Here is a 26,520-nt window from a genome sequence, read left to right as displayed (position 1 = left end):
AATGTTAATAAAAATTTACAAATTTTATGAAAATTGTTAAAAATTGACTATAAAGGACAATAACTCCTTAGGGGGTCAATTGACCATTTCGGTCATGTTGACTTATTTGTAAATCTTACTTTGCTGAACATAATTGCTGTTTACAGTTTATCTCTATCTATAATAAAATTTAAGATAATAACCAAAAACAGCAAAATTTCCTTAAAATTACCGATTCAGGGGCAGCAACCCAACAATGGGTTGTCAGATTCATCTGAAAATTAGATCTTGATCTGATTAATAAATTTACCCCATGTTGGATTTGCTCTAAATGCTTTGGTTTTTGAGTTATAAGCCAAAAACTGCATTTTACCCCTATGTTCTATTTTTAGCCGTGGCGGCCATCTTGGTTGATTGACCGGGTCACGCCACACATTTTTTAAACTAGATACCCCAATGATGATTGTGGCCAAGTTTGGTTCAATTTGGCCCAGTAGTTTCAGGAGAAGATTTTTGTAAAAGTTAACGACGACGGACGACGGACGACGGACGACGGACGCAAAGTGATGGGAAAAGCTCACTTGGCCCTTCGGGCCAGGTGAGCTAAAAAATTGAAGGTCCTTTAGAGATCTTAAATCTACATATTATTTTTTGAATAGCCTAACAGTAAACCATAGAATTAGGAGATAACTGTATTGTATTTTAAGCTTGGCCTTCGTAAAACGCAGATTTTACTGTCGCAAATTGAGTTTACCTAGCGACGCGGAGCGGAGATAGGTAAACGGATATTTGCGACAGTAAAATCAAGTTTTACGAAGGCCAAGCTTGAAATACAATACAGTTATCTCCATTCTAATGCCACATATTAAAATAAATTTCGTTTAACAAATATTTTGGCTTAAAAATGCCATAAATGAAAAAGTCCGCGAAACTGTTGCATTGTCTTTAGCATCTAAGCAATGTGACGTCATGTGTATACTCTGGACGTAAAACATACATACTAAACGTATTTTTACTTTTCGTACGCTTCAAAAAGGTTTCAATATAGACAAAAAGAAGATTTTGAGGCTCCAAATGTAACTATCTTGTTTATTTTTTTAGAAATTACATACCCTAATAAAATCGGAATTCAAAATGGTGGCTTTCTTAGTTACGGACTGGTAGAACGTGGAATCTAACCCCTCAAAATATTTGTCAACGTCCAATGAAAATTATCGTTACAAACTAATTGCATTAGAATAAATAATAAATGGTTGCAATTATTTCCAAATTTACAGTTGACAATTTCAACTTATTAGATTCCTTTATTAGCTAGCCAGTAATCAAGCACCACATATAACTAAATTGTACTATCATATTTTGCTTCACCTTGTAAGTGTTGTACATGTCCATAAAAAAGTTTACTGTGTTACTCGATCTTATCAAACTGCGAGTTGGACCAGAAACCTTAAAATAACTACTCCAAAAAGTACCAATTACAAATTATAAATCTTTACTTACTATTTTCACAATGTGTACCAGAAAAATTGTCTGCACACAGGCAATTAGCAGCTAATTCATCTGTGCATGTTCCTGGGTAACACCTGGTACTATCTGTTCTCCAGGAACAGGTCTCTGTAAAATACAAAATTTAATCACAGAATAAGCATTACCTCTCACATGTCAAGCACATTTTCTGTTAAAGGTACCTTTGCAGACTTGTGAAATTTCAATCAATTCCTATGTCAGAATTGAACCAGTAAAATGAAATAATGTCAATGTCAATGTCAAAAATGGTATTCATAAAATTGAGAAGGGAAATGGGGAATGTGTCAACAAGACAACAACCCAACCATAGAGCAGACAACAGCCGAAGACCACTAATGTGTCTTCAATGCAGTGAAAACTCCCACACCTGGAGGTGTCCTTCAGCTGGCCCCTAAATTAGTAAATATAAGTTAATAATGTATTTCATGTCTTACTTTGACAAGATAACTGGCATCTGCGTCTCCTGTATAAGCTTTCCAGTATGGCCTATCTGCTATCTCTCCTTCACACCAGGCACATTTTAGATTCTGGTTGTTATCAGTACACTTTCTATACAAACATTTATCAATCTTTCCACACACTGAAAGAACAAAGCAAATATTACCATTACCACAGTTACAATTATTCATCCCCGACCCTCCCATTAACAAATGATTAATTCATCTCTGACCCTCCCATCAACAAATTAATAATTCATCTCTGAAACTCCCATCAACAAATTATTTATCCTGACCTTCCCATCAACAAATTATTTATCCTGACCTTCCCATCAATAAATAATTAATTCATCCCTGATCCTCCCAACCATTAACAAATTATTCATCCCTGACACTCCCATCAACAAATTATTTATCCTGACCCTCCCATCAACAAATAATTAATTCATCCCTGATCCTCCCATCCATCAACAAATTATTAATCCCTGACACTCCCATCAACAAATTATTTATCCTGACCTTCCCATCAACAAATAATTAATTCATCCCTGATCCTCCCATCCATCAACAAATTATTCATCCCTGACACTCCCATCAACAAATTATTCATCCCTGACACTCCAATCAACAAATTATTCAGTCCTGACACTCCCATCAACAAATAATTAATTTATCCCTGGTCCTCCCATCAACTAATAATTAATTCATCCCTGACCCTCCCATCAATATGGTTTGCTGAAAAGTTTACTACAATTCCCTCCAATAGTTTTACTTTTGAAATTTTGTGAAATATAATTTAATATGAACATGATGAACTTATTCTATAAATAATTTTGACCAAAAGTGCTTGGTCACAGGAATAAAATAAATATATATATGGTTTTCTTTTATTTTATCAATATAAATTATATATATAGGAATTCAAAATCTCTTCAAAAGACAGATAATGAATATCAAATTCACAGCTTACATTCCAATACAAAATAACAATAAACATGCTTTGCTCACCAAAAAATGCACCCAACTTATATAAATTGTCACATTATTAAAATCCAACACTTATACATAGATATAAGAAGCTGTGGTATGAGTGCTAATGAGACAACTCTCCCTCCATGGTTTACTGCCAAGTACTTACTATAACAGTATTTATCTCCGCTGTAGAAGCCATCGTTACAGCCACTACAAACGTCAACAGAAGCACATGTACCAGTACTCTGTCGTATATTACATTGTTACTGACAAGTACTTACTATAACAGTATTTATCTCCGCTGTAGAAGCCATCGTTACAGCCACTACAAACGTCAACAGAAGCACATGTACCAGCACTCTGTCGTATATTACATTGTTACTGACAAGTACTTACTATAACAGTATTTATCTCCGCTGTAGAAGCCATCGTTACAGCAACTACAAACGTCAACAGAAGCACATGTACCAGTACCCTGTCGTATATTACATTGTTACTGACAAGTACTTACTATAACAGTATTTATCTCCGCTGTAGAAGCCATCGTTACAGCCACTACAAACGTCAACAGAAGCACATGTACCAGTACCCTGTCGTATATTACATTGTTACTGACAAGTACTTACTATAACAGTATTTATCTCCACTGTAGAAGCCATTGTTACAGCCACTACAAACGTCAACAGAAGCACATGTACCAGTACCCTGTCGTATATTACATTGTTACTGACAAGTACTTACTATAACAGTATTTATCTCCACTGTAGAAGCCATCGTTACAGCCACTACAAACGTCAACAGAAGCACATGTACCAGTACTCTGTCGTATATTACATTGTTACTGACAAGTACTTACTATAACAGTATTTATCTCCACTGTAGAAGCCATTGTTACAGCCACTACAAACGTCAACAGAAGCACATGTACCAGTACCCTGTCGTATATTACATTGTTACTGACAAGTACTTACTATAACAGTATTTATCTCCACTGTAGAAGCCATCGTTACAGCCACTACAAACGTCCAACAGAAGCACATGTACCAGTACCCTGTCGTATATTACATTGTTACTGACAAGTACTTACTATAACAGTATTTATCTCCGCTGTAGAAGCCATCGTTACAGCCACTACAAACGTCAACAGAAGCACATGTACCAGTACCCTGTCGTATATTACATTGTTACTGACAAGTACTTACTATAACAGTATTTATCTCCGCTGTAGAAGCCATCGTTACAGCCACTACAAACGTCAACAGAAGCACATGTACCAGTACTCTGTCGTATATTACATTGTTACTGACAAGTACTTACTATAACAGTATTTATCTCCGCTGTAGAAGCCATCGTTACAGCCACTACAAACGTCAACAGAAGCACATGTACCAGTACCCTGTTGTATATTACATTGTTACTGACAAGTACTTACTATAACAGTATTTATCTCCGCTGTAGAAGCCATCGTTACAGCCACTACAAACGTCAACAGAAGCACATGTACCAGTACCCTGTCGTATATTACATTGTTACTGACAAGTACTTACTATAACAGTATTTATCTCCGCTGTAGAAGCCATCGTTACAGCCACTACAAACGTCAACAGAAGCACATGTACCAGTACTCTGTCGTATATTACATTGTTACTGACAAGTACTTACTATAACAGTATTTATTTCCACTGTAGAAGCCATCGTTACAGCCACTACAAACGTCAACAGAAGCACATGTACCAGTACCCTGTCGTATATTACATTGTTACTGACAAGTACTTACTATAACAGTATTTATCTCCGCTGTAGAAGCCATCGTTACAGCCACTACAAACGTCAACAGAAGCACATGTACCAGTACCCTGTCGTATATTACATTGTTACTGACAAGTAATTACTATAACAGTATTTATCTCCGCTGTAGAAGACATCGTTACAGCCACTACAAACGTCAACAGAAGCACATGTACCAGTACCCTGTCGTATATTACATTGTTACTGACAAGTACTTACTATAACAGTATTTATCTCCGCTGTAGAAGCCATCGTTACAGCCACTACAAACGTCAACAGAAGCACATGTACCAGTACCCTGTCGTATATTACATTGTTACTGACAAGTACTTACTATAACAGTATTTATCTCCACTGTAGAAGCCATCGTTACAGCCACTACAAACGTCAACAGAAGCACATGTACCAGTACTCTGTCGTATATTACATTGTTACTGACAAGTACTTACTATAACAGTATTTATCTCCACTGTAGAAGCCTCGTTACAGCCACTACAAACGTCAACAGAAGCACATGTACCAGTACCCTGTCGTATATTACATTGTTACTGACAAGTACTTACTATAACAGTATTTATCTCCACTGTAGAAGCCATTGTTACAGCCACTACAAACGTCAACAGAAGCACATGTACCAGTACCCTGTCGTATATTACATTGTTACTGACAAGTACTTACTAGAACAGTATTTATCTCCGCTGTAGAAGCCATCGTTACAGCCACTACAAACGTCAACAGAAGCACATGTACCAGTACCCTGTCGTATATTACATTGTTACTGACAAGTACTTACTATAACAGTATTTATCTCCGCTGTAGAAGCCATCGTTACAGCCACTACAAACGTCAACAGAAGCACATGTACCAGTACCCTGTCGTATATTACATTGTTACTGACAAGTACTTACTATAACAGTATTTATCTCCGCTGTAGAAGCCATCGTTACAGCCACTACAAACGTCAACAGAAGCACATGTACCAGTACTCTGTCGTATATTACATTGTTACTGACAAGTACTTACTATAACAGTATTTATCTCCGCTGTAGAAGCCATCGTTACAGCCACTACAAACGTCAACAGAAGCACATGTACCAGTACCCTGTTGTATATTACATTGTTACTGACAAGTACTTACTATAACAGTATTTATCTCCGCTGTAGAAGCCATCGTTACAGCCACTACAAACGTCAACAGAAGCACATGTACCAGTACCCTGTCGTATATTACATTGTTACTGACAAGTACTTACTATAACAGTATTTATCTCCGCTGTAGAAGCCATCGTTACAGCCACTACAAACGTCAACAGAAGCACATGTACCAGTACTCTGTCGTATATTACATTGTTACTGACAAGTACTTACTATAACAGTATTTATCTCCACTGTAGAAGCCATAGTTACAGCCACTACAAACGTCAACAGAAGCACATGTACCAGTACCCTGTCGTATATTACATTGTTACTGACAAGTACTTACTATAACAGTATTTATCTCCGCTGTAGAAGCCATCGTTACAGCCACTACAAACGTCAACAGAAGCACATGTACCAGTACCCTGTCGTATATTACATTGTTACTGACAAGTAATTACTATAACAGTATTTATCTCCGCTGTAGAAGACATCGTTACAGCCACTACAAACGTCAACAGAAGCACATGTACCAGTACCCTGTCGTATATTACATTGTTACTGACAAGTACTTACTATAACAGTATTTATCTCCGCTGTAGAAGCCATCGTTACAGCCACTACAAACGTCAACAGAAGCACATGTACCAGTACCCTGTCGTATATTACATTGTTACTGACAAGTACTTACTATAACAGTATTTATCTCCACTGTAGAAGCCATCGTTACAGCCACTACAAACGTCAACAGAAGCACATGTACCAGTACTCTGTCGTATATTACATTGTTACTGACAAGTACTTACTATAACAGTATTTATCTCCACTGTAGAAGCCATCGTTACAGCCACTACAAACGTCAACAGAAGCACATGTACCAGTACCCTGTCGTATATTACATTGTTACTGACAAGTACTTACTATAACAGTATTTATCTCCACTGTAGAAGCCATTGTTACAGCCACTACAAACGTCAACAGAAGCACATGTACCAGTACCCTGTCGTATATTACATTGTTACTGACAAGTACTTACTAGAACAGTATTTATCTCCGCTGTAGAAGCCATCGTTACAGCCACTACAAACGTCAACAGAAGCACATGTACCAGTACCCTGTCGTATATTACATTGTTACTGACAAGTACTTACTATAACAGTATTTATCTCCGCTGTAGAAGCCATCGTTACAGCCACTACAAACGTCAACAGAAGCACATGTACCAGTACCCTGTCGTATATTACATTGTTACTGACAAGTACTTACTATAACAGTATTTATCTCCGCTGTAGAAGCCATCGTTACAGCCACTACAAACGTCAACAGAAGCACATGTACCAGTACCCTGTCGTATATTACATTGTTACTGACAAGTACTTACTATAACAGTATTTATCTTCGCTGTAGAAGCCATCGTTACAGCCACTACAAACGTCAACAGAAGCACATGTACCAGTACCCTGTCGTATATTACATTGTTACTGACAAGTACTTACTATAACAGTATTTATCTCCGCTGTAGAAGCCATCGTTACAGCCACTACAAACGTCAACAGAAGCACATGTACCAGTACCCTGTCGTATATCTCCTGCTCATGTGATTTGGACATCATCACTATAATATATTTCACATGCAGATGGGTTTCCTTTTCGATCACAATGAGCTAAAAATAATATAAACATTTTGTCATCCATACATGTAGGCATAGTGTCTGTGATATATATATACATTTGTAATTTTTATTTGGCATATATAAACACAATCTTTCAATCATCATTGCCTTTTTACTGGTCAATCCCAAAATGTTGTTACTGGTTCTGAATATGTGAGACTTCAAATGTTATCTTCCCACTGCTTTCTTTAATACTATATTTATTAAGTTACTCAAATTTAGCTTAAATAAATTAATTTGCTATCTACTCAGTCTTCAGGCTTAACCAAAGTACTAGAACATTGCCTATTAAAATTGCTTTCAGGCTTATAAAATTCTTCTCTTCATCATGTTCATAGGCAATTAACGTTAACAGAATCCAACTAAAACAACAGACTCATTAGATAGGTATTTCACTTGACCCATTTATTTCATCTTTTAGTACTGTTATTTTTTTGTGTTATAAAGTCAACCTGTAGCTTTAATATATAAAAATGATAGAATCTGAAGCGAGACGATGTATGAACTATTCCTACTTTGAACTTTGAAATAAAACACCTCGTAATTGAGAAGAAAATTGCAGTTTTGTTTGTTTCTATTAACTTTTAAAAAAATTGTCACTATAGTATAAACAACACAGTAAACATTTATCGCCTTCTCTAATAAAGAGCTTCGATTCTTTTGTTCTATTTCAACCTGGTTTCCGACTGTAAAGGAACACACATACCAAATATAGTTGTTCGTAAATATACCTTGATATATAAATGGGTCGACTCATCCATGTCATCCCATGGTCATCCCATGGATAGAAACAAGTGTGAGTTTTTAGATACACAACTAACAATGACTAAGAGCATTTAAATTAAGCAGGAAAAAATAACCTGGCGTTATACTTTTTTGAGTAATTATGCACTTGTGTAACTTATCCTCTGTTACACATGTAATAATCATACTCCAGAAAAAATCGTCTGCATTTCATGATTTGCGATACCCCGCAAGAGATGACTTCCGGTGAAAACTAATACCGAAGAAGAATTCACAAACCCAAAGAACTTGAATGTACTAAACTTCAAGTTGAGGATCACCGAGCAGCATATTACCTGACAATATCTGGATAGTGTTAATAAGTCAAATCTTAACCCGAATTTGTGATAATTCTAAAACTTTTCCAACATGGATTAAATGTAAACAAAGTCGTAATATTTAGCCTTTTAATAAATATAAATGTAGCATTAGGTAAGTTAAATTGATGCAAGCATACGAAGTCATATATTGTGTCTTTTAGAGGTTTATAATGTTTAACAACCATATTCTATTAATGTGTAAACACGTTAATTATGAGATATGAAAATCAAGTAGCCAAGTTTGTGCATTTTTCCGATATATTTCACTATGGGTTAACTTAGAATTCATTAGCTGTCACTATCCCGTATAATCCTAAGGAATACTACACAAACCCCAGTTCAACAGCCTTTTTTAGTATTACGGAGCCTCAACCCAAGCCATATGTAACCAACAATTCAAGCGTCAAAACACCAGAGAGTTCTCAATTGCATCTAATTTCGTTCAACTGCAAAAACATTAAAACCTGTGGCCCAATTATACACAAACTTCTACAATCAAACGACTTAATACTTATTCAGGAACATTGGCTATTTCAAACACAGATTCATCTTCTTGCTGAAATTCACGAAAATATAAATTACATAGGCAAAGGAGTCGATATATAAATGAACCACTGTTACCGATATGTATGCCCCGAGGATATGGAGGAGTGGCAATCTTGTGGAAGAAAGAAATCGACCACATGATAAGGCCAATCGAACTAGGGTCAGAAAGGATACAGTGTGTAGAAATAAGGGAAAGCAACAATCCAAACATTATACTAACATCAGTCTATTTGCCAGCAAAAGGAAGTAAAAATCATCAGGCCGAATACCAAGATGTTATCGATCAACTATACGAATTATATCAAAAGTATAATGAAACACACAAAATCATCATAGGAGGCGACCTAAATGAAGATCTAAATATACAATCAGGCACGAAGCGCAACCTCTATCTCCGTGATTTCATAAAGGAATGCAACTTGAAATACGATAATAAAGAAAGAACCTTTGTTAACTCACTCGGACAGGAATCATCAGAAATAGACTATTTTCTGCACAACCTGCCAGAAAATGAATTTGACAACAAACAAGTACTCAACCACGTGACAGAAAACACATCCGATCATCACCCAATTCGTATGAGTACCAAATTCATTTATGAAAGCTTAAATAACAGTCATGCGCAAAATAGCAACAAAATTACAAAAAGAATTAACTGGGACAAAGTAGACAAAGAATGGTATTCTGCTTACATCAATAAACATATAGACAGCCTTCAAATAAGAGAAAATATGAAAGAAGCAGAAATTGAGCAAGCTACATCCAAATTATGCGAACTCTTAAAGGAAACAGCTAAACTAACATCGTCATCAAAGGCAAAATTCAATGCAAAGCCAAAATTAAAAGTGTGGACGCCCGAAATACAAATAGCGTTGAAAATAGCAAGACAAAAATATAATGTTTGGAAACACCATGGGAGACCCAACAACAAAAGCAACATAATGCTCCAGAAGAAAAATCAAACAAAGAAGGACTTTCGTCGTTCAGTAAGAATAGAGATTGCTAAAATAAGAGACAAGGAGAAGGAAACTATTCTAAAAACAAGAGTAAAAGATACAAAAATGTTCCACCAACTCGTACGTAACAACAGGAAGAAATGAAATGTTGTAATCACGGAGCTAGAGGTTAACGGAGTCAAATACATGCAGAGTGAAAATATCATCACAGGATTTGAGGAACACTTTAGAAACCTTGCAACATTCAATAACCAGACGGACATAGATAGTGCATATCATAACCAAGTTAAAGATGATATTCAGACTATAAACAGGCTTGTGCAACGAAATAACATCAGTAACGTCACGCACATCGAAATTACAAACGCCATCAGATCGATAAACAGAGGAAAATCAGCAGATTTCCAAGGTATAACCATCGAACATATTACCCATGCAGAATCTGAAATGGAAACAACTTTAGTCACACTTGTGGGATGTATCTTCAAGCACGGAAGTGTATCAGCATCACTTAAAATGGGACTCCTGACACCGGTTTTTAAAAATAAAGGAACAAGGCAGCAAGCAGCCAACTATAGAGGAATTACAGTTCTACCAGTCATTGGCAAAATAATCGAAACAGTCATCAAAGAGCGTACAAACAACAAAGTACTTGCAACACAAAATAAAAGACAGAGAGGTTTCACTGCAGGATCGTCACCTATGAACTCCGCACTGCCAATTGAAGAAAGTTACAGAGAATCCAACGACAACAACACAACTTTCCAACTGGTACTCTTAGACGCAAAAGCTGCCTTTGACACTGTCATCCATAGTCACATGCTCAGGAGGGTCTTTTTAGCAGGAATCGACGATGGACACTGGGGACTGATCAAAGATCTCCACAAAAATGCTAAAAGTGCTATTAAATGGGAAGGAAACATCTCTCAGCCATTCGATGTAAACCAGGGAGTGCGACAAGGAGGTATACTTAGCACCAACCTCTACAAATTATACATCAACCAGCTGCTGAACATGTATGACACAACTGATGCAGGATATAGAATTGGAAACATAAGCGTAAACAGTACTGCTTGTGCAGATGACGTCGCACTAATTAGCGAGGAACCAGACCAAGCACAATTGCTTATAAACATGGCATGTGATTATGCATACATGGAAGGCTACCAATTACAACCTGCAAAAAGTGTGGTACTTACCATTACCAACAGGAAACAAAAACGGGATCCTGTAGCAACATCCCTTACCATGGGACAACACGAAATGCCATCAGTGAGAAGTGCCACACACTTGGGAATCATCAGAACCACGTCATTAAAAGAAAACACGACTGCTAATGTGGAGGAAAATATAAAAAAAGCGAGGAGAAGCGCATATAGCCTCCTGGGAGGAGGGTTTCACGGCTATAATGGATTAGATGTAGAGACAATGGTACATCTGTACAAAATATATGTATCCCCAGTACTTCTCTATGGCCTGGAGCTAATACTACCTACAACAAGCTCGTTGGCACTAATCGAAAATTTCCAAAAAAAGCTACTCAAGCAAATACTTTCATTACCAACTTGCGTAGCAGATATAACTATCAACATCTTAACCGGAATATTGCCAGTAGAAGCCCAAATACATATCCGAGCACTTGGACTCTTCAACAACATCTGCAACCAGCATGAAGAAAGTATGGAAAAATCGCTAGCTAGACGACAACTAACCGTAAAAAACAACCAAAGTGCTAGTTGGTTCGTAGCCATAAAACATATGCTCAGGAAGACAATCTGCAAGAAGCTATATGGTACATGGACCACCCTGTCAAAAAATCCTTGTGGACCTCAAACATCAAGAGAACAGTGCATAATTACTGGAGCAAGTCAATAGTGCAACTGCTGCCACTGTATAAAGGACTAGACCATCTTACAACGGGAAACCTTGACAAAGGTAAAATTCATCCTCTATTCAGAATTAACTGCCACTCAGCCATAGATACGGCAAGACTACCAGTTAAACTAAAACTGCTTACTGGATCATATATTCTACAAAGTAAGCCAATAAAAATGTATAAGGATGAAACCGATCCGAAGTGCCTGCTATGCTCAAAGGATGATGAAACTGTGACTCATTTCATACTACACTGCATACAACTCCGAAATATCAGGAACAAGATACTTCTAGAAACAGTTGATGTACTTAACAGTCTTGGAATTAAATTTAATGAACTATTGGACAGTGAAAAGTTACAAATAATTCTGGACATCACACCGTTAGCAACATCAAGGAAACTCTCTCCAGCCAGTGTAGCAAAAGTAGAACGCCTTACTAGATGCTTGATATACCAGTTACATATAGCCCGCTATAAAATAGTATGTGGATGATAATTTTAATAATTATGACTCTAAAAAAGGAAAAGATAATCCCTTCCACAGTAAAAAGAAGAAACTAATCAATTTTACAATAACATAACGAACCTTTTTTAGCATATATATATACATACTTAAGTTATGCTAGTGATGTGATTTTTTTTAAAGTGTGCGATCTTAAAGTGAAAATATTTTAGATTATATATAGAAAACAGAATTTTAAACAATACATGAAGGACCTTTTAGAAGAAATGAATATAACTTTTAGACAATTACTTTGTAATACAACTTTTAATTCATGAGGAAGAGGCATTCATCATTCTTTTATCTTTTTACCGTTTTTACTGCAATTATGGAATAGTGCTGTTGATATTTTTAAAGATCGATACTAATTTTTAAAGAATACATCTATCGGTTAGGGGTATAAATGTGATACCAGTGTATATATAAAGAAAGAGAGGAATTTTAAAGTATGTGACATGACTTTTAATCAACACAGAAACATTGTAAATACAGGATAACGGAATTGTAATATAATTGTGTGTGGATAGGATCTCACTGTGTATATAGTCTCAGCACTGCAAAGCATTTGGTGGAGGCATCACTGTATATTAGAAAGCCACAAGTTATACATACTAGCGTATGGTTCCTCTACAAAGGGGGTTAAAGATACAGAGGTAAGAGGTAAGGTATAGACTTACATTTGTTGGTTACAATGATATTAAGAATCGTCATTGCAGGTGGAGCACAGATTCGTGTCATGTGTTTTTAAGAGTTAAATTTCTTTGTACTAAGTTCAATTCACAAAAAGTCAATGTGTTGATTGTCTATACCTTGAACAGAGTCATAATTTCATTTTTATGTCTATTTATTTTATTCAGTTTTAAATTGCTACAAAATTAATAAAAGCAATTTTTATTGGTTTATTTAAGACATTCATGTATATCTATAATTTCATTTTTTTTATTTTGTTTTGTTATGTTTAGTATACGGCTATATACCAACATAAGGAATTAAAAAAATATATATTTTCAAGAGAAACAATACCTCCAGAATACCCTCCAGCAATTACACACATACGCACAAACACAAAAACAGAACACCTGAGCCACCACTTTAATCCAGAAACTTTAAACTTAATCCAAATGCTTTAGTGAAAAAATTATAATTGGAACCTACAATAAAACGTTTTTGATTTTTTTTGAAAAAGACTATAAATGAAAACCGAAATTATACATAATGAATGTTGGGAAAATTAACCAGAGTTATCTTGGATTAGACATCTCTAATTCTTATACATATTGTAAAATTATGCTTTTCTGTTGACTTTGTTTTTTTAGGGTCAAAACTGGACTTAAATAAACTGCAAATACTTGTCCAACTTGACTATATGGAAATTTTATCATTCAAACATTGATTTAAATTAACTTATTTACAGTACCCTCTATTTCAGTGCAACTTTCTGTCCTATACAATAATGTAGTGTTTTGTCTAGAAAATGGACTAAGACATTTAATGAACACAATCATGAGTACACACATGCTGCAATACAGGATAAGGCCCGCCGAAAATATAGCATTTCATTTTTTTTTTAAATGTAATGCTTACGATTTTTATTGGAAAGAAGAATACTTCTGCTGTTATATAAACATAGGCTTGTCTCAGATATAAGATAGACAGAATATGATAAGTTACTGGAAAATAAAGCTCAACTCGAAATGACAGAACTGTGCTATCTGTCATGAGGACTTGTTTCTATATAAACGATAGCATGAATGTGTCAAGTCTGATATACAACAATCTATAACTCGCTGCTACGATAGCATGCGATAGTTGTATTATACAATTCGATACTTACGATAGCACGCGACAGTTGTATTATACAATTCGATACTTCTGGCGGAACTGATCGACATACGAAAGTATGGTTACCCTATAAGCTATACAGGGTGTAAAGATCCAAAGAAGAAGAAGATACTTACGATAGCATGCGACAGCCAGGTTATTGTTGTGGGAGTAGTCGTTATTTGTCGAATAGCATCCAGCAGGACAACTTAAAGGACCACATTTCAAGTTCAATAAATACTATTTCTGTAAATACATTGAAAGGCTATCTAAATACTTATACATTAGGTTGACTATTGCTATTTTTAAAAGATAAACAATTACAATTCAAATGTTTTGTCTGCTTAAAAAAATCGTAAAATTAATTAAGATTAAATAATATATAACTCAAAGAGGCACAATTTTCGAGTTTAAAATGGGTTGCAAATTTACTGTTTGTTTTATGCCAATTTAAATGGTTTGACTGTTTGTTTTATATGTCAAGTTAAATGGGTTGGCTGTTTGTTTTATGCCAAGATAAATAATTTGGCTGTTTGTTTTATGCCAAATAAAATGGTGGAGCTGTTGGTTTTATACCAAGTTAAATGGTTTAGCTGTTTGTTTTATGCCAAGTTAAATAGTTTGGCTGTTTGTTTTACGTCACATTTGACTTAACTTATCTCTCGGATTCGTCCATTTAAGAATTATTTCCAAACATTTTGATCTGAGCATTCATAATGAAGTTAACACTTCAAGGTCTGTACGTTAAAAGCCGCAAAACATGGTAAAATCATTTATTGTTATATATATGTAGGAGGATTTTGAAAATGATTTTTTATTTGCGCAAGACAAGAAGAAAAATAGTATGTACCATTACATGCGGCAAATGCGGTCAAAAATTTATACAAAAGTGAACAAGATATTTTTCAACAACACATGAAAAAAATTAATCAAGCCCCCGGTCCTTCCCCCACCACACACACACATACACATACAAACAAACACAGATAATATCAATGGTCGACCCTAACTCAGGTGAACAGAAACAACAATTGATTGAAAAAAGCAGAAAATTAATTACAGATTTTTAAGAATATTAGTTAAGAGGGATTTCTACATTTAGAAAGACGGGATGGCAGTTCCAAGTAGGATAAGCAGACAATTGGAGACATACCAATACTTGGTACATGTTATAACTTGTATTTTTGCCTAGTGCAATTTCTTAATATTTACATGTGCACAATAACAACGTGCACATGTTCCTTAATACTTACGGATCTGGCTGTGTTCAGTTCATAGACCTCGATGACTTCTTCCCAGGAACATTTCACTACATTCCTCACCCAATCCTCTCTTTACCCTGTGGTGTAGGCGAAGACACCTCCCCTCCCCCTCCCCTTTTCATTATACGTACGGATCTGGCTGTGTTTGGTTCATAGACCTCGATGATTTCTTCCCAGGAACAACCTTCATTACACTCCTCACCCAATCCTCTTTTTACCCTGCGGTGTAGGCGAAGACACCTCCCCTCCCCCTCCCCTTTCCATTATACGTACGGATCTGGCTGTGTTTGGTTCATAGACCTCGATGACTTCTTCCCAGGAACATTTCACTACATTCCTCACCCAATCCTCTCTTTACCCTGTGGTGTAGGCGAAGACACCTCCCCTCCCCCTCCCCTTTCCATTATACTTACAGATCTGGCTGTATTTGGTTCATAGACCTCGATGACTTCTCCCTAGGAACATTTCATTACATTCCTAACCAAGTCCTCTCTTTACCCTGTCATGTAGGTGAAGACACCTCCCCTCCCCCTCCCCTTTCCATTATACTTACAGATCTGGCTGTATTTGGTTCATAGACCTCGATGACTTCTCCCTAGGAACATTTCATTACATTCCTAACCAAGTCCTCTCTTTACCCTGTCATGTAGGTGAAGACACCTCCCCTCCCCCTCCCCTTTCCATTATACTTACGGATCTGGCTGTGTTTGGTTCATAGACCTCGATGGCTTCTCCCCAGGAAAATTACACTACATTCCTCATCCGGTCCTCTCTTTACCCTGTGGTGTAGGTGAAGACACCTCCCCCTCCCCTTTCCATTATACTTACGGATCGGGCTGTGTTTGGTTCATAGACCTGGATGACTTCTTCCCAGGAACAACCTTCATTACACTCCTCACCCAATCCTCTCTTTACCCTGTGGTGTAGGCGAAGACACCTCCCTTCCCCCTCCCCTTTCTGTTATACGTACAGATCTGGCTGTATTTGGTTCATAGACCTCGATGACTTCTCCCTAGGAACATTTCATTACATTCCTAACCAAGTCCTCTCTTTACCCTGTCATGTAGGTGAAGACACCTCCCCTCCCCCTCCCCTTTCCATTATACTTACGGATCTGGCTGTGTTTGGTTCATAGACCTCGATGGCTTCTCCCCAGGAAAATTACACTACATTCCTCATCCGGTCCTCTCTTTACCCTGTGGTGTAGGTGAAGACACCTCCCCTCCCCCTCCCCTTTCCATTATACTTACGGATCGGGCTGTGTTGGGTTCATAGACCTCGATGACTTCTTCCCAGGAACAGCCTTCATTACACTCTTCACCCAGTCCTCTCTTTACCCTGTGATGTAGGAAACCTAATGCTTCTTTTTTCTCCATTAGTATTCCAGGATGTGTCGCTCTTTTAAACCTCTGCTTCAGAGCTTCGTTGAAATCTAAAATGTTTTGCATTTTTAAATCATTCAAATGAAAAAAATGCAAATTCACATTTTGTTGCGCTAAACATTAAAATAGAATGATAGTAGGAAGGCAATTTCAACAAACCAAAAGTAAAGAAGTACAGATATGCGGAAATAATTCACACTTTTCCCCTCTTACTTTCATGTTGGCTATACATTTTGTATGCATTACGTATTCCATCGGGTAACATGGTCTAACTTGATAATTGTTTTATGATATATAATATGGCATTGACTTTGATTTAGTGACATGTACATCATAATTTTTAAGAGAGAGACATTTTGACGTCTAAATGCGACTCAGCTTCACCCACAAATATTCAATGTTATTGAATGAACATAGTATTTTACTTAAGGGATGACTGTTATATTCTTTCTGTCTATGAAGAAATAACATTAAAATTGGTGTACACTGAATAACCTGCGTAGCCACTTAAAAAATAGCTTGTTATATGCTATAAATTGGTACTGTTCAAACAGTCCTTTAATATTTTTAAATCCCCTAGTTGTATCTATTAAAATATTATGTACTGTATAACAAATAATGCAGTCTTGTTTTGAGCAGCATTGCAAGTTACAATGTTTTTATACTTTTATTTGAAGTAATAATTTAGACTACCAAATACAGGGTTTTCCCTGACTTTAGACTTGAGAATGATTAAATATCCATGATTCAACTTCAAAATATTAATGATCTTCTAATTAAGTTCGGACTTTTGAAGAAGTTGAATTCATTGAATCATACTGATGAAGGACAAAAATCAAGAGTTTTGACCTTTGATGTTCGTACTCAAAGACAAAATTGTTACCTGAATGATAAAAATATATTGGAGACAAATATTAGTATCCTAGGAATGTGGATGAATGTTTTATAGAAAATGAATATGTAGCATTACAATCAGTATCATGCATTTATATTTAAAACTACATTGTACAATACGTGATTTCTTGCAGAAATAAATGAACACAACACGTTATAAATTTTAAGCGTCAAAAGCGCATTTTGAATTTTCCTTCATACATGTAAGCAACTGCACTCAAAGCGGAATATTTGAAATCAAAGGATATATAAGAACCGAAACATGTGAAGAACTATTTGACAAAAAAATAGAGCAAAGCAAACGTTTCTTAAATGCAATGAAAAGTATTTATTTACCATTAGAAGCTGCCCCCAGATAAACAAACATTGCAAGCATCAGCCATAGGTGTGTGACCATCTTCTGTTGTCCCAGATATCTGTAATAAAACAATGCATATAGTATTGACCGACAGATTGAAAATTCAAATCATGATAGAAAAACTGACGGCGACTACAATTTCCATTGTAGAAGAAGGAAAGGTAATATATGTATAATGTGAATATAATAACATTAACGGTACCAATTTTTCTGCACCAGATGCGCATTTCGACAATACATGTCTCTTCAGTGATGCTCGTGGCCAATATATGTAAAATCCAAAGCTTATATAAAAGATGAAGAGCTATAATCCAAAAGTTCCAAAAAGTATAGCCAAATCCGTGAAAGGAATCAGAGCTTTGCATGAGGGAGATACATTCCTTAATTTATAATAATTTTAATATTTTGTAACAGCAAATTTAATAACACAAAAAAATCCGTATTTTCATGACGGTACCGGAGTACTGGCTAATGGGCTGGTGATACCCTCGGGGACTAACAGTCCACCAGCAGAGGCATCGACCCAGTGGTATTAATAACATTAATGGTACCAATTTTTCTGCACCAGATATAATCTATGATATACATAAGGGCCATCATATCTTAGGACATCTTTGGTTAAAAGACATAGCCTAGAATGGTGAATTGATAATCCTCATGTCTGTATGGCTACAGATAGTTGTAAAGTCAATCGCCCTCCATTTTAGATCTTGTCCTAACCTATAGTTTAATTTTTATAAAATTCTGACAAGAATTGTAGTCGTGAGAGCCCCAACGAGTCCATTTTCCATAATATTTCTTTTTTTAATGTCGATCGTCCACCATTTATCCGAGATATTGATGATATATCAAGGTAGAGTTCGTTAACATGGCCGGACAAACGGACATATGGATGGATAAACACAAGGATAAACGGACGGATGGATAGACGCGAGGACACATGGACAGACAGACGGACGGACGGACAGACGGAATCACGATATTTCCAAATTCCCTGTAACGCGCTTCGAGGGGGACAACAAACACAGCAATACACATAATAGAACTCAGTTTAAAAGACTTCCAAGTTGGATGTCAGAATAAGTAACAAAAAGGCAATGATACATACATTAACGAAAGACTACAGCAGTTATTGTGTCAACATGCCAGCTCGAGACCTCAGCATGATGTATGCGAAGATAAGTATTCTTTTGGCTATCAAAATTCAAAAACATATCTTTGAAAAGCCATTTTTCTGGTTTGACGGATTTTAACTTGTGAAAACTGAAGAGAAAATTGTCTTGAATACATCTTGAATTTAAAGAACAGTAACTTATTACCATAGCATAGTCCATGTAGTGTATTATTTACACTTTTGCATGGGAGTTATTTTGTTTGTCTCTTGTACTTCTTTCCAGTATGTTTTTTACCATGTCCAATTTTTTGGTGTTACATATTCATAAAATCTATCCGAATTATTTTTGCAAAGAATTTCGCTCAAACTGGTTATAGGGCCGTTTTTAACTTGCAAAGAAGTGTGTGTTTGTTTTTGTTTTTTTTGGGTTTTTTTTGCCCCGCATTGAAGGCCTTATTGTGACTTTGAGATGAAATTATCAATTCAAGCGTTTATAGATTCCTTGCTTCCTATTTGTTATTTGTCCCGAGTAGAAATTTATAATGCACGAGCTTGTGAGTGCAATATATGTTCTACGAGGGACAATATTCCCCAATATTCATGCAATAACCCTTTTATTGTATAGCAATATAACATTCAAAAGTAAAAATTGGTTTTAACTAAGATTTTGACGTAGATGACATCATGAATTTTGAAGACTTATTGCACTAGTGCAACATTGGAATGTATTGCACGCTAACTGTTGGTTACTTTCTGTGGGAAATATTATATTGCTATACAATAATAATAAAAATAATAATAATAAATAATAATAATAATAATATTTGCTGTCCATAAGAATCACAAAGTGAATTGATAATAATAATAATTATAATAATAATAAAAATGTGTAAGGGTTCCACGGAACCCGGTGTCTCGCCTACTTTTGCTGTAAATAGCAGGCCCAACAAAAATGAGGAAAAAAATCAATAAATATATTCCTCTTGATACTATCTTTTGATTGTAAGAAGCTTCTGTCCAAGCTAAAAATCCAGGATAGTTTTTGAATCTAATAAATGTAATGTTTCCCCGCAGAAAAACTAAGTCCATTTAAAAGTAAAATACAGAAAAAATGGATTTATTTTTTTACAAAATTTACTTCTGGATACTATCTTATGATCATAAACAAGCTTCTGTCTAAGTTTAGTACAAACCCAGGATTGTTTAAGAAAGTTATTAAAATTTCAAAAACTTTAACCACAGAGTGAATATTTGTGGACGACGCCGACGGAATGTAGGATCGCTTAGTCTCGCTTTTCGAATAAAGTCGAAGGCTCGACAATAATATAATAATAATAATAATAACAATAATAATAATAATAATAATAATGATAATAATGATAATAAGAATGATAATAATGATAATAATGATAATAATAATGATAATAATGATAATAATGATAATAATGATACTGATTATAATAATGACAATAAAGTTTATGATGATGAGATTATTGTTATAAACCCGAGAATAAAAAATCTTACCTTTATAATTTAACAGTTGACAGTGGGGATCCCTAGTGTTTTCTTCGGTCCAATAATTTGGAAAACCCGTTGAACGGTCTGGCAATTAGTTTATCTACACTTAGCCAACCACTCAATCATACGAAATTGAATCAAACAGAACAGACGCTATTTGGTTTTCCAAATTTAAAAGCTGGTAAATAAACAGACCACATCTACAAAATGATGATGCAAATTGTAAAAACTATTTGAATATGAAAAGAAAAAACATTTTATATGACATTTTTTTTTCAGAGAAAGATCATGAAATCAATCGAAATCATAAGAATTATTTTCATTAAGACCTTAGATCAAAAGAAAAATGTAATACAAGAAATGTTTGTTTGTATCTTGCACTTTTTTCTCGGAAGTTTTAATTCATTGAATGTTTAAAGAACTGCCATTATTATCTCATTAGTTTCCTTTATATAGAGATTATAAAAATGAAACATTACTTTCATGTTCTTTTCAGTTAATACATTTTTCAATAAATGAGAAAAAAAAAGTCCTTATAATTATTTGGTAGTGCTCTGCAATCGGATCACAACAGCGTCAAACAAAATACTTTGAAGACTGTTTTGTACGGAAGCCGATAAGGGCCATTCAAAAAAAATAATTTATGTCGTAATAACGACACATCGCTATATATAAAAGAATATGTATTATGATTGACAAGAGACTAAATGACACAGAAATTAACAACTATAGGTCATCATAATGCCCCAAAGAATTAGAATTGCCCCCGCATAGTCAGCTATAAAAGAGGGAGGAAAGATACCGGAGGGAGAGTCCTCGAAGTGCTGTGTGGCGGACAGTGTTATTATTTAATTATTAGCTCCCTTGGTTAAACTCCAAATTTCTTATTTAATGTATTTTTTTGTTAAATAATTTACATGAAGCTTAATAAGTATATATTTGTTAATTACATAGCTTTTGCTATTTTAATTCATTAGTTAAAGATTTTTATTTATATTGTAAAGTTTGATATTTGCATCGTCACAAAATGTTTGATTACCCTCTCTGGATACCTTCAGTGAGAAACTTATATATTTTATAGATTCCGTAGAAATTGAGGGCGCAAGTTCCATAGCAGGAAAGTCGCCTCCCAAAACATCAATCAATATAGAAATTGAAACAAGATTCTTTATTTCTTATAAAACCAAGCAAATGGTACAAAGAAAGATATTTTTACATACAATAACATACAGATTTTGCGCATGACAAGTTTGCACAAAAACGAGCAACAAGAATGAGAGATTATTCATCAACCAGGAGAAAATACTTCTACATTGATAATTCTAATTAATTTACACAATTTTTTCAATACACGATTATTTTTTGAAATAAATAAACTGCCGAATTTCAAAACATTTACTCGGCTTATATAGTAAGGTTTAAGAAAAGCTCTTCTACTTTCTGTTAGAGCTGTACAGTTTAAAATATAGTGAAATTCATCACCTATCACATGAGAATTACAAAGTACACAGTACCTTTCCTGTCTAATAATTTTACGCCATCTACCGGTTTCTATAGGTAACCGGTGATTTCCAGTTCTAAACCTACATAGCGTTATTTTATCTTTATAAGGTAATAAATCTAAATATTCTTCAAATTCAAAGTTTTCTTTAAATAGTTTGTAACATAATGCTTTTGGAGAATTCTCCATTTCTGATTTCCAAGTCTGCTTAAATTGGTCAAAAATTCTTTGTTTAATGCTTAACTTTAACCATTTTGGATTAAAACTGTAGTTACCCTGATTTAACCAAATATTATGTTCCATAAAAAAATCAAAGCGCTATAAGGCAGTTAACCAAAAACCAAGGCAAACATAATTGAAAACTGTTGCAATGTTGCTTCAACTTTTTTTTTTTAAGATTTAAGAGAACAAACATTAAACATTCATATATAATTGTGCATTTATGTTCATTTATAAATTTAACATTAAAGCAAATAATTCATATTTTATCAAGGTTTTCAATAGCAACGCAAATGACCACAAATGGTCATGAGTCTTTCATGAGTCAGCAGTGGTACAAATTTGCAATGATTGCAGTTCTTCTAGTTGAGCGTAATTGTTCGTATTAGTTGACTTTAGTACGAGCTTGTAAAAGTATGAATGAACTTGCTTCCCTGGAAAGAAAACTGAGTTTGTGTTTTACAGTACAATGCTATGAGACACACATCAAATGTTTACTACTACATGGATCAATGGTGAGGTCTGACTGACCTGTCCATATATATAGTAAATGTAAATGATGCCCAACTTCACCCTAAGTCCATGATGTCTAAGTTTGGAATAAAATGACAGGTGTTAGGGTCTAGCAAAGTGATATGCATTTGTGTCGCCTAAGAGATTGACCATGTATGTCATTCAATCTTTTTGAAATGAAAAACAGGAATGAATATGGTTTAGGCGTTGGTATCTAAATCTTTTTTCAAGTTCTGAAAACACACAATAATCCATAATGTAAGGATATCAGGTAAGTGTAACAAGTAATATTAAAATTGTTCATCAGGTCAAGATCTTTCTGCCCTGAAATTTTCAGATGAATCAGACAACCCATTGTTGGGTTGCTGCCCCTGAATTGGTAATATTAAAGAAATTTTACTGTTTTTGGTTATTATATTGAATATTATTATAGATGGAGATAAACTGTAAACAGCAATAATGTTCAGCAAAGTATGATTTACAAATAAGTAAACAAGACCAAAATGGTCAGTTGACCCCTTTAGGAGTTATTGCCCTTTATAGTCAATTTTTAACCATTTTTCATAAATCTTAGTTAACTTTTACAGAAATCTTCTTCTCTGAAACTACTGGGCCAAATTTTATCAAATACATGTATAGCCAGAATCATTATTCGGCTATCTAGTTTAAAATTTATAAATAATATAGTAGAAAGCTAGATAATAACAATGGCACGTATTTCAGCATTTATTGGGAAGCACACAAATCCAGGGTGCTCGCATAAGGCAGCTTAACTGCCTAAAAAAACCAGTTATACATAACATTGATCAATTGATGTTTGCTTGCTAAATATCTAGAGGAAAATAGCTCATGTATATATTCAGGATGAGACAAATATATATAACCTTGATCTTGACCTCAAATTAGTTACGTTAAATCAGTATGGATTTTTATTAAGGGATTATAATTGCCATTGTTTGTTAAACATATTTCTTTACTGTGTTTGAAATGTGCCATTTAGATATGTATTTCATGGCAGGATCTAATATATAGGAAGTCAATTCTATCAAATTTATCAAATTTTATAAATACATTTTTGATTTGGGCTTTTAACAAGCTTTCAGAATCAGTAATTGCAGTTAGTTTTGTATGGCGATTTGTAACCATTGTTTTAATGTCTTTTACTTTTGGGCATTGCATAGATCATACCATTTATTTTTGACATTTTTTGTTATGTTTGGCTGTCACACCATTGTCCTAGATTAACATATATTAAATATGTCACCATCTTTAATGTCTGTCTTCAATAAAAGTTATTGTTCGTTGATCCCTGTTATATTCATTTCATCTTAAATTGTTATGATATAAATCTCACTTTCTTAATTGAATTTTCTTATTTTTCATACAAGGGTCTTTATAGCCCTTTTTATGGTATGGATTTTTTTCATTGTTGAAGGCTGTACAATTGCTGACATCATTTTCATTGGATTTTTGCTGGATAGTTGTTTCATTTTAAACAATCTCCTCTCCTTACTTTTGTACTTACATCTTGACTGAATGTCAGGAAATCAGTATCAGCTGTACTGGGTTGTGTATCTGTATTTGCAGAAGATTCACCATCCTGTAAGATAATGCTATAATTAACAAATAATCATTAATATGTTGATGTTGTTTGGGATGAGAAAAATTTAAAGAATTACAAATGTAGTCAATATCATTATTTATAGAAATGATTTTGAGGATCAACTGGGGAATGTTCAGTAACTACTCCGCTATTTAACCAGTGTATTTGATTTATTTTGCTAGTGCAATCCCCAAAAGTGTGTCAGTCCCTATCATATTTTGTATGTGGATGTACCAAGTCATAATCATTTTATCCATTAGTTATAGGTCTTTGTTTACCATAATGTTTTTGGATATTGTTGTCTTTTGAATTGCTGAATTTATTTTCTTTTCAACGCCTTTTATAGCTTACTTTCTGACAAGGGTAAATGCCTTTTGTCAAAGTATGTAGAACAAGTTTTTCAAATTTTGTTTTACACTTTGGGACTTTAATGGATATTAACATATACTGTGAAAGTACTTTTCCTCGTGGGGAACCAACTTTCTTGGTTTTTGTGGATGACTTTATACACAAATTTATGTGTTCAACGAAATAAAACAACCGTTTTTCAAATTAAGACATGGAACAAATCTCGATCCTCATGTTCGTTTGACTACTGATATGATGCAAAGAATATGTATATTGAATATCGCCAAATCAAAGAAAACTACATTTACAATATTATAGTCGCAGGGCAAACGCACTATGAACTACCACTGCAGACAGGATTAATACCAATTCAATCTTAAAAACCTAAACTGTTCAATTTTTTATCTTTTAGTTATTATAAAAAGATATTAAATCAATGAAGTCAGATTTCCGGTATTGATATTAGTCCATCAGCTGGTAAGGCAAAAATTCAGTTCTGTGTTACACCCCAGGGTACCGCAATTTTTTTGTATAAATTTAAAGAGTAATATCTGAAGAATATTTTAAGAGGTGTTAGACTTTTGAAAAAGTGTCCAAAAGGGGTTAAAAAGGGACTTATTTTAGGGTATATCAAAAATTTAGTTTTGCACACTATTACTGAAAATTTTTAAAATAACCAAGTATTCAGTACTTTACTTTTTATTAAATGGAACACATCATATCTTATTAAAACGCAGGCTAATTTTTAACTATTTTTTTAATCGTAGAGGACCAAGAAAAAAGGGGGAGGGTCAATTTCTGTTTGTTTTGCTTACACTTCCTTGTAGTCCATCAGCTGGTAGGGCAAACATTCAGTTCTGTGTTTCACCCCAGGGTACCGCAATTTTTTTGTATAAATTTAAAGAGTAATATCTGAAGAATATTTTAAAAGGTGTTAGACTTTTGAAAAAAGTGTCCAAAAGGGGTTAAGAGGGGACTTATTTCAGGGTATATCAAAAATTTTGTTTTGCACACTATTACAGAAAAATTTAAAAAATAACCAAGTATTCAGTACTTTACTTTTTATTAAATGGAACACATCATATCTTCTTAAAACGCAGGCTAAATTTTAATTATTTTTTAAATTGTAGAGGACCAAGAAAAGAAGGGGGAGGGTCAATTTCCAAAAGTCATGATTTTGAATGAAAAGAAGCATACGTACTAATTTTCTTGATAAAATGGTATATTGTTTCACATTGAAACATCCAGCATAAAGTATATAAAGGCTGTTGAAAAAAAAATTAAAGATATGAAACAAAAACAACGAGAATCAACGACAAACACAAACATAAGCAACCATAAATACACTATTCTGTCACAAATTTATACATCACATTCATGAATTATCTCACATATTAAGACCTGGCCTTGAAGTCATAAAACTTTGCTCAGTGCTCGAAGCACAAAAATCATGCTCGAAACATGAAATCCAGCAATTTCATTGGTTAATTT

The 26,520-nt window shown here is 34.6% G+C and overlaps 1 long non-coding RNA gene across 1 annotated transcript; it reads right to left on the bottom strand.

Moving 5' to 3' along the window:
• Positions 1–16,841: 16,841 nt before the first annotated feature.
• LOC134683795 (uncharacterized) lies at positions 16,842–21,047 on the bottom strand. Its single transcript, XR_010101083.1, has 3 exons — positions 20,852–21,047; positions 18,192–18,271; positions 16,842–17,011 (listed from the first exon to the last, which is right to left on the bottom strand). It is a non-coding gene; the product is annotated as an uncharacterized LOC134683795 (long non-coding RNA).
• Positions 21,048–26,520: the final 5,473 nt, after the last annotated feature.

Source organism: Mytilus trossulus, chromosome 9 (assembly GCF_036588685.1).
Source record: "Mytilus trossulus isolate FHL-02 chromosome 9, PNRI_Mtr1.1.1.hap1, whole genome shotgun sequence".
In the NCBI taxonomy this organism is placed as follows: domain Eukaryota; kingdom Metazoa; phylum Mollusca; class Bivalvia; order Mytilida; family Mytilidae; genus Mytilus; species Mytilus trossulus.
This window is presented reverse-complemented; position numbering and strand designations above follow the sequence as displayed.